The sequence below is a fragment of the Talpa europaea genome (assembly GCF_964194135.1).
Source record: "Talpa europaea genome assembly, chromosome: X".
Lineage (NCBI taxonomy): Eukaryota > Metazoa > Chordata > Mammalia > Eulipotyphla > Talpidae > Talpa > Talpa europaea.
In genome coordinates, this window is record NC_140081.1 from 28595417 (window position 1) to 28611592 (window position 16176).

The 16176-nt window shown below is 38.6% G+C and overlaps 1 pseudogene across 1 annotated transcript; it reads right to left on the reverse strand.

The window, feature by feature from the left end:
* Positions 1–4055: 4055 nt before the first annotated feature.
* LOC311187750 (large ribosomal subunit protein uL23-like) lies at positions 4056–4530 on the reverse strand (annotated as a pseudogene). The gene has a single exon. The product of its transcript is annotated as a large ribosomal subunit protein uL23-like (transcript).
* Between the last annotated feature and the right edge of the window lie 11646 nt (positions 4531–16176).

A 16176-nucleotide genomic window follows, 5' to 3' on the forward strand; every position in this document is an offset into this window, starting at 1 on the left:
GCTTCACAACATCCTTGAAACTCTAAGTAAGACAAGAATTAGCTCTGACTCAGCTTGGCTGGAGGCTGAAGATGTTTATCCCAGGTGCTACCTACAGCACCTGGGATTGGACTTTCTCACCACGGGACTCTTCCTGTACTGGACTCTGCCTGAAGAAGAGACAGATACTAGTCCACAGATTCTCAGCTCAACTTTTCTCCTCAGCAACCATGTTCTCTTTATTGGCTGGCCCTGGCCAGCCAATGAGAATCGGGATGGATTTTATTGAGCTAGTCAAATCACTTTCCAGGAAGAAAATCACATGAAAGGTAATTCCAACAACTAGGGCACCTTCTCCCTCCCTCCGTCCCATTAGGACACCGAGCAGCAATTAGTGACCTGAGCTGTCCCCAAATGGGAATCAAAATAACTTGTCAGGGAAGAGAGCCCAACTGGGGTGAACATGCTCCTTATATTTTAGTTCCTAAGTGCTCTGAGTTTCTTTGTTTTCTGTGCCAATGAGTCCATCGTGGTATATATCTCATGTAAAGAACACATCCATAAATCTAACTGGAAACCAGAATGTGGCAAGACCATTTGATTATGGGGAAAATCTTTTTGATTTATGAGGTATTGTGACCCAGTGAGCCATATTGTACTTTCTTCTCTACCCCATCTGCTTCACAATCGCAAGATTCACAGCCTGCTTCTAGCAGTGACATGGGTCAGGGAGGGAAGGGTGAAGAGCAAGAAGAGTTGCTCTTTAATTACCCCTTATTTGAATATTAAATTATTCCTCATGAAAAATAGCTAGATTCAGCAGTCTGTGGCCCAGGCTACATTTTTCTGTTAATGTGACCTGAGGCCCTGCTTCATAAGAACTCTTAAGTAAATGTCCTGGGAAGTCTTTAAATCAGAGGCAGGCTGCCATTTGCAAAAAGGGACACCATTACAAAGGCTTCACAATTCAGCTACTTTAAGAGAATTTGGTCTAGAGAGCACATCAAGTAAATTATTCCTCTTCTGAGAATACTTCCATGTACATATTTCTGGTACTCCAAACTGCATTTTGGTGGATGCTAGTGGCTCCCACACAGATGCAAATTGTCCAGTTCTCTAGAACACTGCTTTCCAATGTGTAATCACCACAGAAGGTCTGACCCCAAAGCATGCTGGGAACTCCTGGTCATGAGAAATGCACGTGTCAAGAGAGTTGGAGTGGGAATGGAAGTAAAACTTTCTGGGACCATCAAATGGGTTTCTCCCTACAGGGAGGGTATATCACAGCAAATTAAATCTGAATGGGTTAGCAAACCAAGATCTGACGAAATGTGGATGAACAAGGGGATGAGGTTCCTAAGCACCCATGTTAATGGTGTCTAATTGAGCAGACAAATAGACGAGCCTGAACAATGGGACCAGATTGGGAGGGGGACTAGCAGAATCTACTCTAGACTGTAAGCCCTGTGAGGGCAGAGACCCACATCTGTTTCATTTTCACATTCCTCTGTGCTGAGAGAAGGGCCAGGCATATATTAGGGGCTTGATAGCAATGTGTGGAATGAAAAAGCCAGCAGAGCACTAAAGGGTATCACAATAGTTGTACCGTTTTTCTGAACTCCAGGTTGGGGAGAGGGGCTGAAGTTGGAATCAATCACCAGCGGTCGATGATTTAATCAATCTTGCCTATGTAATGATGTCTTCTTACAAACCCTAAAGGATGGGTTTCGGAGCACTTCTGGGTTGGTGAATACATGAAGATTCAGGGAGAGTGGTCGACCTGGAGATGGCCAGGAAGTTCCGCACCATTTCTTCATACCTTGCCCTTGGCATCTCTTCCATCTGATTGTTCCTGGATTGTATCCTTTTATAATAAACCAGTGATCTAGTAAAAAAAAGTGGCCGCATGAATGTCAAAGGGCAGTTGTTAACAGGTAGGATGATAGGATGATGTTACTTTAGCTAATACAGGAGAAATGTTGAGCACAGTATCTGGTACATAATGACTCCACCTTGGCACGTCTATTCATTGGATAAGGGGCTATATCCGATCCTTCAAACTATTGGTGAGGGAGCTCATCCACCAAACTCAACTTCCAGTGATTCTAGGACTTAGTGGGGTACAACCCTCAGATGGGTGACAATAAGACTGGCAGGTTCCAACAGACTCATTCAGGCTTGAGCAAAGTCCCAACTTAGGCCTTCTTTCTCACTTCTTTGTAGTCAATTAGTTACTAGTTGAGACTTTACAGTCAGAGAGTCAGGCTTACATCCCTGCTCTGTCACTTCTGTTATTTTTGACCCCAACAAGCTACAAAATTATCTGAACTTCAGATCCCTCACCTGTAAAATGGGAATGATAATAACATTTACTAAAGGTTTGTTGTGAGGGCTAAGTGACAAATCATTAAATTTTCTGCACAGGGTCTGGCCCAAGGAAACACTCAACAATGGCAGCTATCACTAGTACTGTTATTAATCATACTATGTATGATGTAGTACCTTATTCTCACTGTTCTCATGCTTATGCCCCCAAAATAGAGTCTTACACAAAGTGGGTGTTTAATAATTTTGCATGCCTGACTCTTAATTTTTCCTGCCTTCTTTACCTCTTCTGCTGGCCTGGCAGGTAGCTGAAGAGCTATGTTGCACTTTGAGCTGCAGGTCATGCTGGCTCAGGGGAGCCCCAGGTGTATCTCATCTTTTTCCTGGAACCAGTGAGAAGTTGAGGTGTAGTCTTTTCATGGTGAAGAACAAGTAGCACAAGAGTGTAAACCAACACAAACAAGCACATTTCAAGTATCTACTTGAGTCATATTGGCAAATATCCCATTGGCAAAGTATGTCATAACCATCTAAAGTCAAAGTGTGGGCGAATACTCCATGTGGAAAGAAATGCAAAGCCGCATGGCAAAAGTCATAACTATAGGAAGGGGGCAAGAATCAAGACAAATAATCAGAAAGCGGATAAAAATTTCTACTCCTAAAGTGTCATGATCTTTTTGATTTGTCTCCATATCATAGTGGCCACACTAGCTTCTAGATATCTGTTTCCTTGGGTCCCCACTAGATTGAGTGTTTTTCAAAGGGAAAAATGGTGTCTTCTTCTTTTCTCTATCCCCAGCACCTAGCGTGATGCCTGGCACACAATAAATATGCCATGATAACTTCATTAACGAATACATTTTTGTTCTTGTGAATAAATTGGTGTTTGCGCTCATGAATGAATGGATATTCATTACCATATTTCATCATCCTTCTTCAGTCTCTGGGTAATCAAAGCTTGGGGTGACTGGGGCATTAAAAGCCAGTAAGAAGTTCACCTGTATCATTAGGGGCCCAATGAGGCTCCAAAGAGCCTCTTCCATAAACCTCCTCATTAGTTGCCTTTATCCTTCCTTCAAAGTTCCAGATGACCTTCTCACCCATCTTCAGGACTACTCTGAGGGGCAGGTCTCTGTTTCACTTCACTCCTAATGAAGGGAACTATATTCCTCTCAAATAGAGCTATTAGTCAGCCTGGGTGTTTTTTTATGAATTATTTTATTTTATATAATTCTTAAATCATTTTTCATTTTTGCATGATGTATGCATTTTCATTTTGGTTATATTCCCCATATAATTCCCACCCCCTTTTTCTGACCCTAATCCCTCTTCTCCTCCCCCCGCCCCCCCCCCACTGTAGTGTGTCTCTGGTCTATAGTTGCTTGTTGATTTTTGATTTTTACTTTATTATAATTAGTCTTTTTCCTGGTCCCCTATTTAGGTTTTCAAAATTCTTACTATGAGTGAGACCATCTGGTATTTTTCTTTTTCTTTCTGGCTTATTTTGCTGAGTATGATCCCTTCTAGCTCCATCCACGTTGTTGCAAATTGCATGAGTTTATCTTTTTTGATTGCTGAGTAATATTCCATTTTGTACCAACCCGGGTGTTTTAACCACAACACTTTTTAGGTCTTCAGAAGTCACCCTCTTCTCTTCAACATCAAATTCTTGTCTAGCAAGAAACTCAAGGCAATTAAAAAAAAATTATGGTGAAAAAAGTTATATTTAGAATTAGTCAGTTAGACTCAGTTCAGATGATCCCAATTTTGTTGGCAACATCCAGTGCATCCTAGTCAGGGGCCAGTCGAACATATGCCTTCTTCTCTCCATCAGGTCTGATCAAGGTGTTGATCTTGGCCATGTCAATGTCATAGTGCTTCTTCACAGCCTGTGATCTGGAGCTTATTGGCCTTAACATCCCCAGTGAACACAAATGTGTTATTGTCTTCTATTTTCTTCATGGCTGACTCGGTGGTCAGAGGGAACATGATAGTGGGAGAGTGGTCAAGCTTGTTCCTTCTGGGAGTGTTCTTCCCCGAATGTTTGGGGTGCCTTCAAAGTCGCAATGTCTTGGGTCTCTGAAAGGTAGGTGAGGTGCAGATTTTCTTTTTCTTATGCCTGTGGATGCCTTTCAGTACTGCTTTCTTGGCCTTCAATGCTTTTGCTTTGACTTCCTCTTTGGGAGGGACAGGGGCTTCCTTCTTTACTTTTGGTGCCATCTTCATGAAAAAAGTCAAAGCAATTTTTTGAACGACAGGTCCAGAGAGGATTTAAAACGACAAATATTTGACTGACAAATATTTGAAAGCCACACACCTTCCAAGTCTATCCCTGTCCTGAATGAATTCCAGATAACAATCCTTAACTCCCCCCACACAATTCGAAAAGACATTTGTGTAGCTTTCTTCCTTTTTATCTTGATCCTTAATCCTAGTATCCAGGAGGCCATGAGGGCCTCCCGCAACTAGAACTGGTCTTACCCTGAAATGCCAGATATCTGAAGGTAGATAGCAGGTCGGGCATGATTTGATTCATACTGCAAACATTCTCCAAGGAAGTTAAAAGTTATTGTCTTTATTATAAAAATATTTGGAGAACCCAGTTTACTTTTTATTCTTTTTGGATTTCATAATAATAGACAGTTCTATGTTCAGTCACAGATTATTTGCTTTTCTAAATATACTCTTTACAGTAAATTAAGAAACACTTACTCAATAAGACACTTCCTGAATTTCCAATGGGAGTATCTTAGCCCAAAGAGGAACTAGTATTGTCAAAGTTGTCTTTGTGAATTGCTCTTGAAGTCAAATTAAAAACAGCCTTTGGAGTTAAATTACAGAATCATGGAAATCATAAGTCTTGAAGGAAAAATAGACCTTTTACTTCCTGGAAAAACAGTCAAAGTTGAACTTCAGAAGTTTGAGCTAAAGTGAGAATTATGAAAGGAATAATTGCTCTTATTCCAGGGTTTGATTCAACTGAAAAAACCGAATCTGTTTTGTAACAAAAGTGTCCCAACACCTTTTCTATGCCCAGCTAAGTCCTGTGAAGGAAAGAGAAGAGTTAAAAAACATGGTGACTGCTCTTTAGAATCTATGAGCCCCACATGACAAGTGATCAGAAAGAATACCAGTGTGAAAGAATAAGACCAGAGTTCCTCAAACTTTAATACACATACAAATCACCCCCTGATTCAGAAGTTCTGGGGTGTGGCCCAAGAGCCTGCATTTCTAACAAACTCCTAGGTGATGTTAATATTGTTAGTCTGTGTCCCACACTTTGAGTAAGCAAAGTTCTAGTTGTGGAACACTTTAGAATCTTCTGTAGGAAAGTCAAGTTAAGGGAGATAATGTAAGTGAAAAAAATCTTCACAGAGGATGTAGATCTGGAACAATGTACATCTAGCAGAACCAAAGTCCCACAAAAAGATTCTCATGTACAAAGTTCCCATGAGGAGCCCCAAAGAATACTAGAGTGAATTATAAACATGGTGCTGATTAAGTTTGCTCATGTAAATTCTCGCTAAATAGGTAAAATGCAAAACAGATTCTGCTTCCACCAATTTCCATTGTGTATTGTGACACAATCACGCAAAAACAATCACCACAGGTCTTCCTAGCCACCTAAGACTAGTTACCATTAAGTGAACTTGTGAACCTGAATAATGTTTGCTTGGGATTGTCTACCAGGAAAGAGTGACAGATTTAATAAGCTATAGTTTAAACCTCAGAATAAGCTTCCAAAAGACTTATGTGACTTGGGAAAATGTAAAAGAAAACAAAGAAGGAACAGAAACTACATAAGGGACAGAAAGGTCTTGTTGACTTTTTTCAGAACATTGACTCCTGTCAGCCTTGGAAGAGAATTAGAAAGAGAATCTGTTTCTTTATATTATTTTCATTAATAAAAAACTAGCTTTTCCCTCCATCTCTCACACACTAAAAACGTTGAGCAAATATTTTTTGAATATCAGTGTGTAAAAGCACTAAATTATTATGGTGTTGTCCCCACCCACTCTTTCTAAAGGAATGGGGCTTAGATTGGGTGAGAGGAAGAGCATTTCAGGCAGGAGGAGAGTTTCCGGCCACAGTGGTAGGTCTGTTTGCTTCAAGCTGGAAAGGGCTGTAGAAATTAAGTTTGCCAAGGCAGGTTGTGGCCAGATGGGAGGCACCCAGCAGAATGCCTAGCTAAGAATCTAAACATTCTTCTTTAGGTAGCACATTTTTGACCCAGAGATGAATAAAATATGAAAAGGTCCATATTGAAGTACTTGGTAGTTGGCACTTGGCCATGCTTACTCTGGGCCATTGGCCTACTTGACAGTCTCACAGAGAGTTCTATGGGTGGTTCAGTGAGAAGGGGCATTAAAGGTAAGTGCAATAGCTGACGAAAGAGAGAGAGAGAGAGAGAGAGAGAGAGAGAGAGAGAGACCAAATCTCTGTATTCCTGTATCTGACACCAAATTTAAGTGAGAGAGTCCTTAGGCCAAAAGACTTAGAGAACAACTGATTCTAAGAGGGGCAAAATACCCAACAGGTCCCTGAGAGTGGGGGCGTTCATATTTTTCTCATTAAATTATTCATAACATAAAGTATTATGTCTTGCTGAGGTTGGTGGAAAATATTTTGTTGAAGTCTTAAGTTGGAAAAAAAAAGTTGAGTTTTTTTCCTCCTTATGACCCCAGGCCAAAGAAAAAGTCTGTCACTCTGAATGTTTATGAAGGGGGCAAGCCAGAAGAGCGGGCACAGCCAAATACCTCTGAATCATCACTGAGCAGTAGGAGCAGTGTGTTCAGTTAGTAGGCAATACAATTTACCCAGCCCCCAGGGCTGGAGGCAGTAGGGCAACAGGTGGAAAAAGGGAGAGTAAGATGGAAATTAGAAATTTCAAAGTTAAAAATGTACCCAGGAGAATGAGCTGGCAGGTGACCCCTGAGCCTTCTAGATGGCTGTTCTACATGGCTGTCGGGTTACTTCTGAGCCAAATGGTCTGCTTGTTTGACATTGTTGTCTCTATTGCAAAAATGAGTAATGTACAAGCAATGTAAGAAGTCTCAGATCATAAAACCACAGGGGAAAAAATGATTGTCAGGATATGGAAGGGGTGGAGATTTGGAGCTGGGACTCCACTAACTTCTGAAGACCCCAATTTCTCCCTCCCATGGCCAAGGTAGCTGTAGTGCTGCCCAACATGAATGCCAGCCTGGGACTCAATTTTCTTCTGCTCCTGGTGAGGGAGAGGTGTGGGTGATGAATAGCATCCCATAGCGATGATTTTGATTATTATGGTCTTAATGCTTTTGCTGTGAGTTTCCCTCTTGAATGTTCATTCATTATTTTCTTCATTTATTCATACATTCAGCTAGGATTATTTATACACCTGCTATTTACCAAGAGCTGTGTAAAGCAAGGGGGAAAACAAAGTTGGCCAACAGCAGGTCTGCACTCAATGGACTTTCAGTAGAGAAGATCTAGGAATAGTCTGAAATTATTGGGTTGACTCTGGGCTTCCTCACCTCAGAGAAAACTAGCAGTGAGAGAGCTGAAGTTGATTATGTGGAGTGTTGCTGGGGTCATGGGAAAACAAAGAGTTTGCCTTAATGACCCTGGAGGAGAGAAACCTAGGGAAACCTAGAAGGAATCACGTTTTGTGGTTTCTGAAAATGGAAAAGATCTGTGCCCAGGGGAGGGGGGAAACAAACCTCAGAGTAAAAGGCTTGTAGGACGTCCCTAGGAAAGTTTCTGCCAGCCATTGGGGCTCCCATTCTATGGCACAGTGCTATGTTCCAAGCATACCTTGGAGTGGGGACCAGAGACCATGGGACTGGGAGGAAGGGGTACTCAAGTAAGAAGTATAAGAATCAAAGGGAAGACTTAAAGATGTGTTTTAGGGGGCATGTGCTGTCATTAGTAAAATCCAGAACCTGTCCATCATCTTAGGAGGAGGGGCAACTTCTAAAGGTCTGGGTTTTTTTATCAACTCATCCTAATGGAAGCATAGTAGAAAATAAATTGATTGAAATAAAATTAGGAGCTGTGAAATTCATCCAGTTCTGAGGGTATCTCCTGGGTCATACCTGCCACTCTCCCCAGGTCCTCCTGACCTGTTTTGGCCAGGGTGGAGATATCAGGGCTTGCACGCAGACCTGTCTTAGCATAAAGCCTGCCTTTATAAGGTAGAAAACTCACTTGAATAAAAGGCTTTTTGGAGTAGATCCCTTCATAATTTGCATGTACATTCTAAGCTCTTCTGTCTACATGCTCTGCACCACTCTCCCTTGCTCCCTCCCCCTTCCCTCTTTCCCTCCACCCCTCCCTCTCTCCTCTTTCGCTCACTCTCTCCCTGCCTTTGACTTCAGAGTTTATACCCTGAACCAGTACATTGTACTCATTGTTGTAGCTTTGTAGATACCAGGAAAGGGTGGTCAAGTCTGTGTGGGGTTATGTGAAAATATTTCCAAGAATTATATGATTTTTCATATAAATAAAGGTACATATTTGAAGAGATAGGGGAATTGATTGTTTTCCTGGTATATGCCTAAGTCAAATGGCGGGGGGTAGGGTGGGTGGGGGCACTGAGAGGCAAAAATGTATTAATAGTTGCCTTCAGGGAGAAAAAATTTTAAGTACAAGGAAAGAAATGGTCACCTTTAATTTTGTTCATTTCTTTACTGTTTGAATTTTCTTACTATGCACATGCCTTACTTTTAAAAACAACCAAGATGATATAAAAATTGGGATTTATAGAAAACCTTTTTTTACTTCTCTTCTTTACGTACAAACAACTAATAAACATGCATTACCAAAAAAAACAAATCATACTTATCAAATAATTCTAACATAGTGATCCTACCCAACATAGGCCAGGAAAATTCTGAGGTGATCTTGAAGACTTGGCTGGTTCTGGCAGAGGCCCAGGTTCTAGAAAGCCCTAGACATGAAGAGTCATGTGTTACAGATACAGAAGGCACTCTGTTGATTATGTATGCTTCCTCCTACCCCAAAGCCTCAAAGGCCCTGTGAGGAATCTAGAAACTGCCATGAGGACACAACTTCCATGTGGACATAAAGTTGACACTGCCAAAGGTATTTTTTAAATTTTCTAAAAAAAATCTTCACTGTCCAATAATTTAGCCATGGTGTGATCATGGCACACTGGAAATATGGCTGGTGTGACTGGGGAACTGGAATTTTCATTTTAACTGATTTAAATATAAACAGCCACACTAGGCTAATGGCTTTGTGTTATAAGCACAGCATTTATACACTCATTTATACACTTCTGTTGTTTTATTTTTTCCTTACCATTTGTCACTATCTAACATATCATATAATTTATTTATAATATATGGGTGGCTTTTAAATTTTTATTTATTCATCTATTATTGTTATTTTTTTCTTACATCATTGTTTATTTCTGTGCAGTACTTGATTTCTCCCCTCAGGTGTAGTCTCCATAGTTCTCCCACCACCACAGCACCCATGACCCATCACCATAGTCTCTCCTGCTTTCCCCCCTCATTTTGACCCTTCCCCCTTACTTATTATTTTGTTAAAACAGTTATAAATTAAAAAATAAAAATGCACTAACCAAGTTTCAACATAAATCTTTGCCTGCTTGTATATGGCTTTTAAAGACTAATTATAATAAAGAAAAAATCAAAATCAACAAGCAACTATAAACCAGAGACATACTAAGTGGGGGGGAAGGAGGAGGGATTAGGGTCAAAATAAGGGGGTGGAATTGTATGGGGAATATAACCAAAATGAAAATGCATACATTGTGCAAAAATGAAAAATGATGTAAGAATTACATAAAATAAAATAAATAAAAAAGATTGCTGTTAGTCAACGTAGCCAATAATCAACTTTTTCTTAGATCTACATATTTCTGTCAGTGTCTTTTCCAGCCATGCAAAGCCATTACAACCAAGTTATATCTAAATAAATTAAACTTAGAACCAGATTTTTAAAATTAATTAATTTATTTATTTTTAACTGTGGTAATATGGGATACCCCATCAGGTATTACCACCATAGTGCACCCACCACCTACTCACCCATATTCCACCACCATAGACCATTGTGCTTCCTCTGTCTTTGTAGAACAGACTTTTAAAATCACATTTTCAGTAAGTATTAAACTGAAATTTTTTTTAAAAAAGTATATAGCATATTCAATCATATTTCTCTCACTTACAAAACAATTTTAGTCCGATCAAAGAGCTTTTATTCCTTTAGTTAATAACAATAAATTATTTTTTCCAAGTAAAATTTGTTTCACTTACGCGAGACTGGTTCAACATTCCAAAATCAATTAATGTAATCCATCATGTCAATAAACTAAAGAAAACCACATGATCACACCAACTGATGCAGAAAAGCATTTGACAAAATCCAACACCCATTCATGAATAAAAACTCTCAGCAAATGAGAAATAGAGGGAAACTTCCTCAATTTGCTAAACAACATCTATGAAAACCTACAGCTCATACTTAATGGTGAGAAGCTGAAAGCCTTCCCTCTACAATCAGGAACAAGGCAAGGATGACTCCTCTCTCCACTCTTTCAACATTTTACTGTAGGTTCTGGCTAATACAATAAGACATGGGAAAAAAGTAAAAGGAATCCAGACAGGGATGGAAGATATAAAATGATCTTTGTTTGTAGATTACATAATGGTCTATGTAGAAAACCTGAAAAAGCTAAGAATAAACTTCTGGAACTAGTACATGATTTTATTAGTGTTGCAGTATACAAGGTTAATATACAAAAGTCAATTCATTTCCTAAATACCCATCATGAACAAGTGGAATTTGAATTTAAAAACACAACACCACTTATGTTAGCCTATCAGAAGTGAAATACTTAGGTATAAATCTAACAAAATGTGCACAAGATCTATGTAAGGAAAGCTATAAAACTCTCATGAGATAAATCAAAGAGTAAAATAAATGGAGAGAGGCTCATGATCATGGAAAGGATCTTGATCTATAAAGTCAACAAAACCTTAATCAAAATCCCAGGAAGTTATTTTGTGGATGTCAACAGACTTATTATAAAGTTTATATAGAGAGGCAAAAGACTCAGAATATCCAGCATAGATTATTAATGGAGCAGAAAAAAGTTGGAGGACCAACATTACCCTATTCTAGGACTGACTACAAAGCTACAGTAATCAATACTGTGTGATATCAGTGAAAAGATAGACAAATGAAACAATAGAGCAAAGAGAGAACCTAGAAATAGACTGACACAAATATAGTCAACTGATCTTTGACAAAGGAACAAAGGCAGCACAACGAAGAAAAGATAGTTTTTTCAAAAAATGGTACTATGTATGCATTTTCATCTTGGTTATAGTCCCAATACAATTCCCACCACCTTTGTTTTCATCCTACTCCCTTCTCCACACCCCCACCCCGTAGTGTGTTTCTGGTTTATAGTTGCTTGTTGATTTTTGATTTTTACTTTATTATAACTAGTCTTTTCCCTGGTTCCTTATTTAGGTTTTCAAAATTCTTTCTATGAGTGAAACCATCCGGTATTTTTCTTTTTCTTTCTGTCTTATTTCGCTGAGTATGATCCCTTCCAGCTCCATCTATGTTGCTGCAAATTGCATGAGTTTATCTTTTTTGATTGCTGAGTATAAAAAAAATTTAAAAAAGAATAACAAAAAATGGTACTAGAGTTGAACATCAACATACCAAAAACAAACACAGACCTTAAATTCCTTGTTAAAACTAACTAAAAATGGGTCATAGATATATTTAAATATAAAATGCAGCTACAAAATGCCTAGACTATAACATAGGAGAAAAATGATATGACCTTGGTTTTTACAATGACTTTTTAGGTACAACACTAAAGGTACACTCCATGAAAAAAATATTTGATGAAAGAAAATATCAAGAGAATGAGAAGACAAACCACAGATTAGAAGAAAGCCTTTTTAAAGACATAGCTGATAAAACACTGTTGTCCAAAATACACAAAGAAGTGTTAAAATTCAACAAGGAGGAAACAATCTGATTTGAAATGTACCAAACATCAACTGATGACTGAATAAAGCTGTGGTGGTATGTATATTCAATGGAATACTATTCAGCTATATAAAATAGATGAAAGTTTGCCTTTTATAAAACATGGATTGTGGTGATTATGTTAAGCAGAAATAAGGTAGAAAGTAAAAGACAATTGTGGATGGTTTCTCTCATATGTGGAAAATAAATAACCAAAAATATATGAACTAACAAAACACAACTAAAATAACACATAGATTCTGAAAATTACAGTGGTTTCTAGAGAGGCAAGGGATTTGATAGTGTAACTGGCACTTTGGTGGTGGGTGAGGTGAGGCATATATATAGAGAGAGGTGAGGAAACAAAATGTAGATAGTATTATGTAGATAGTAAACCAATAGTAAATCAATAAAATTTTATTTTAAAAAGCAGGCAAAATATCTGAACAGACACCTCACTAAAGATGCAGATGGCAAATTGCCTTACAAATTATTCAAAATATTATGTCATTAGTAAATGAAAAATTTAAATAACACTAAAATACCATTACATACCAATTATAATGACAAAAATCCAACACACTGATACACCACAATGGCAAATGCTGGTGAGGTTGGGGAGCAGCAGAAACTCTGGTTCATTACTGGTGGGAATACAAAATGGTGCAATCACTTTACCAGACAATTTGACAATTTCTTACAAAACTAAACATACCTTTACCATGTGATCCAGTAATTGTGCTTCTTGATATTTAAACAAAAGTGTTGAAAACATGTCTGCACAAAATTCTGTGCACAGATGTTTATACATAATTGCCTAAACTTGTATGCAATCTTGATGGTGCTTTCTCTCCAGTGAGGGCCTGGAGATGGTGGCACACGGATAAGCAGTGAGCCAGGACCCAACTCAGGGTGGCAGCTGGAAGTAATCACAGCAGCAGCCAGTGGCGGTGATCTGGAGGTCAAGCTGGGCAGTGCCCGAGGCAATAATGAGAGATAGCTCTAGAGATGGCACAGGCACAGGCCAGCAGCACTTATCAGGAGGCGGCGCTGGTCTTGCCAGAGGTAGGAGTCACAAGTGACAATTCAAAGCAACAACTCAGAGATTTGAAGAGAAGGTCTTCTTAGATGAGTGTGTTGGAGTCCTCTGCTGGCTCAGCTTTTATGGCTTTTGGGTTCCCTTCTCTCCTTCCCTTGCTCCCAACCACAGACTGGCATGTTTTCAAAACGTGTAGATTTCAAAACCCTATTGACAGCAGCACAGGTTCAAACCTGATAGGTGAGTTTTCAATACTGGCATGGGTTTCAAAACCCAAACCCTATTTGCACTTGAAACCTGACCTGTGTTGGAATTCGAGGTCTGGTACTGGGTGTGGTGATGGGTTCAGGGGGTATAGCGGAGCCAGGCATGTCTTGCTACATCTGGTTGCTAAAGGGGGCCCACAGCAAAACTGGATGCCTCCACTGCACCACTGAACCTGGAATTCCTCCCACACAAGCACTATATTAAAAGTTCATTAAAGAAATAGAAGTACAAGCTTCCCTCATGCTTTAAAGACAATATATCCATGTAAATGTCAATTGCATCATCATTCTAATTATTATTTACTGTTTACACATATTTTTCTTTCTACTGTCCTGAGAGTGGCTCCAGAATATCTGGCATCATACAGAACTAGGTGAAGATCCTTTACTTATTGGTTATATGATGTTCTCCATTTTTCTCAGCTTCAACTTCACTATCTGTACACTAAAGATAACAATCCCTACCTCCAGGTTAAAGTTTGAATTAAAATGAGACAAATGTGTGCAATAAATAAGGGTTTGGGTTTTATTCCATTCTTTGCCTCATCTACAACCTGGACATAGTAGAAATATAACTTGGAAGATATAAAAAACATCTGAAGAAGTATTAACCTATACTGGATCATATACAGTGTTGTAATCTGATATTACCTCAATAAAAAATACAATTGAAAAAAATAAGAAAACTACCATGGATGGGGTAATGTATTTTCAAAACTGTACATAGATTTTTCCAATACCAATATAACATGTGCATTGTCAAAAAAACTTAAAGACAAAATGAGAGAAGGACCAAAGAAACTGCTAGATTTTGATAATATACTTGAAGCCATTTTTGTATATATTTGCATAAATATTGTACATGCTGATTTGGGGAATATACAAATCTTAAGGTAAAAGACTTGAATTCATAGGTTCTGCAAAGTACTGATTTCAAAACCTTTGACAACAGCTTTCAAGTTTTGATGAAAATCTTTCCAGTGTGTTAATCCACTTCTTGGTCTAAGCATATATAGAATATTGGACATAATTTAAATTCAGTGCCTATCATAGTACTTCATACTTACACTCAACATCTATTTTTTGGTTTTGCTTGAGATTTAGGATCTTACAGTACCTTGGTTTAGCTTTTTTTCCTAATTGTGGAAAACTTTAAATGGATCCAAAAGTATAGAGAATCGTATAAATAACCCCTATTACCCGACTTCAACATTACCCATCTTTTCTCATCTTCCTTCATCTATACCCCACTCATTTCTTTCTCTCTACTGTTATTTTGCAGCAAATCCAAGACATAAGATCATCTTATCTGTAAATATTTCAGGATGCCTCTTCAAATGATTAGGATACTTCAAAAAAACATAAACATATGATTATCATAACTTAGAAATTTAATAATACCTTAAGATCATCAATACCTAGTCAGTACCCACATTGTCAGTTATCGCATAAATCTTTTTTAACCATTTGCTTCAAATAGTATCTAAATAAAGCCAGAATATTGTAGTTGAATAACCTGTCTCTTAAATCTTTTTAATTCTGTAGCTATCCCCTCCATTTTTTTCTTTCAATTTGTGAAGACACTGGATTGTTTATCCTGTAGACTCCCCACAGTCTGGATTCTGCTGATTGTATCTTCAGGGTATCTTTTAATGTTTTCTGTTTTCATATTTCTTGTCAGTTGGTAGCAGAATCTAGAGATTTGATCAGGTTCAGTTTTGCTTTTTTTGACAAGATTACTTCATAAGTGTGTTCTTCTATCAGACTGCACATAATATCTAGTTGTCTCTTCGTGATGGTACCAGTCTCTGATGACCAGTACTTAGATCCATTTATTTCCTAGGGGTTGCATACTGACACGCTAGGTCATTGTTATAGATGTTAAATAAGGATGCATCTGAATATGACCCTCCACATCTCTGATAGAAGTCTCAGAATTTAGAAAGTCACAGAAGAGTGAACTTAAGCAGGACACTTGGCATTACCCCAATACCCCTTTGTTGGTGACTTTTCAAATTGCTTGAATCCATTGGAACAATTTCCAAGTCCAAATTAAAATTAAATTTAGCTTGTTGCACACAAATATTTCCTTAGGCTCTGGAACAAACTCATCATTAAATACCAAACATGTGACATGTTCCACACTCCCTAGACCCACCAGTTGTACAATTCACTGAAAGGGAATAAATAGTTCGTTGTGATAACATAAAGTGTCCTTTTTCACCATTCCAGGGCTTTATGAGCTAACTGTGGGGGAGGGGGATTTGCTGTCAGATAAGCCCTTATTTAACATCTTTACTAATGACCTAGAATAGCTCAAACTACCCCTGAATGAGTGACCACTGAACTGGAAATAAGGACAGGTCATGCCTGAAATGCAGGGAACAATAGCAGTGTGTTGTGGCATTGTGTATGAGCAAGCTCATTGTATATGGTTCAGGTACACAGAAATGGGCCAGACTTGTTGCTTTATCCAGCACATGTAGGAAAACAACTGGTCCACCTCTTGGAAAGAGATCTGTACCCAAAAAAGTATGGGAACAA